This window comes from Neltuma alba, unplaced genomic scaffold (assembly GCF_004799145.2).
Source record: "Neltuma alba isolate B1F8T4 unplaced genomic scaffold, ASM479914v2 tig00000318_pilon, whole genome shotgun sequence".
NCBI lineage: Eukaryota > Viridiplantae > Streptophyta > Magnoliopsida > Fabales > Fabaceae > Neltuma > Neltuma alba.
The window spans coordinates 29037-30955 of record NW_021632006.1 but is presented as its reverse complement, the minus strand read 5'-3'; positions in this window follow the sequence as shown (position 1 = coordinate 30955).

Here is a 1919-nt window from a genome sequence, read left to right as displayed (position 1 = left end):
AGGTACAGATAAAATGATGATAAGAAGTTATACGCAGAGGAAGGTAGCCACTGTGTAAAGATAAAGAGACTTCCCTCTAAAGAAAAGGGGATAATGGCTCATAAGTCAGATAGAGGTACGAGTCTAAACCCTAGAAGAAAAAGGGTCAAGTGGCAACCTAAGTTAGATACAGTTACTGTAGCCTTGATACGAGGTTAAGGCAGAATGATCAAAATAATTATCTTTGATTCCTAAATAGATATAAAAAGGTAAGAAGAGCTAAAGATCACTTTCTGCCGCCAGTAATCCCCAAGGATAATGGAAACCAAAAGTGCTAATGGCCTAGAGTTGTGAGCCAGACCTTTCCTTCATTGCTTGAAAGGAAGTAGTTGACTTAGTTGGGGATTACAATGAGGCTAGGACATGGAAGTCCTTCAGGCAGCAGTTGAGGTTACGATGAACAAAGCTATGTAAAACTAGCAGAAGTAAGAGAAAGTATGTTTCGTCATGATGAACCAAAGAAAGTGGTGGCGAATAAGAATTCTGGTCATGACGAATAGAGATAGTGACTCTCAGATGCTGAGGTGGTATCTTGGCATGACTTGATGGACTATGAGGTCCCTGAGAGTAAGACTGATAGAGCTCAGAGAGAGGGTTGTAGCCACTATTTAAAAGCTATCAGATTCCCCCTCAAGAGAAAGAGTAATGATGAGTTGACCAAGATAGTTAGGGGTTGAGTCTGTACACCGCTAAGAGGCCTAAGCTGGACAAACTCTTAAAGCCTCGTTAGAGTTGGAGCACTATGATAGAGTACCTATCTCAAGTCCCTAAATAGATAAATAGGAACTTGGAGGTAGCGAAGTCAAGCTAGAAAACCCTAGTGGAATTCTTAGGGATTAAAAAGAAGAGAAAGAGATAAGAATGAGACAGATAGCCATGCGGGGAATAGCATTATGAGACTGGCATGTTCCCGATGATGTTAAGAGATACTCAGTCACGTGGGGTTAGGTTGAGAGGCACCCTTTCCAAGGGATAAGTTCTTGACCAGGAATCTTCCTAGAGAAAATAGGAATTGGTCCTCCAAGTTAGAATTGATGTTGCTCAAGATGGAGCAAAATGCCCTATCCGAGCAGGAAAGGGAAGCAGCCGAGGCAAGGCAAGTGGAGTTGACCTTACCTAATAGAAGTATGACAAGCCAAGAATAAAGCTAGGGTTCAATGTCCTTAACCTTAGTAGAGAAGGGCAAATAGAAAGAAAAAGAACCTCAAAAGTCTTCTCCCTATGACTTCCAGAAACAGTTGCGAACAGAAAAGAGGCTCCCTCTTGTAGGGATAAGATGTCCGGTTGGCATGCTACGAAAATAGCAACCAGTAAGAGCTTACACTCCTTGCATTAAAATGTCAAACATTATGCATGTTAGAGTATGCTCGTACTGAAAAGTAAAGTAGAGGAAAGAGAAGTTGCATAAGTCCTCTCTCTGTACCATTCTAAAGTAGTAAGAGACGGTAAGAGCAGCTAGAGGAGTAAGAGAACTCCTGAGACAGATTGGCTTAGGCACCTAAGAGACAAATAGGTAGCCTGGGGAATTGATAGGAGGTTTAAGAAATGGTATTGGTTCTTGGAACAGTTTTTGGGGAATTATTAGTATGGTGGCCAACTGAGTAGAGATGACTTCACTTAGTCCTATGGTCCAAGTCTCCCAGAGATTGGTACCTATTTGGGAAGATGAGGACCAAGGATGAGTTAAGGATGTGGAAACCTCCTTCAGTTGTAAACCAGTACCGAGAGAGTACCCATGATTTCCTTCCAGATAACCTTATCATTAATTAAGCTGGATTCAATTTCCTTCTGACTAATAGACGAAAGCCAAAGTTAGAGGAGTTAGAGCCATAAGACCTGGAAAAAGAGACATTCAGGCTAGCTCTAAATATAGGAAGAAC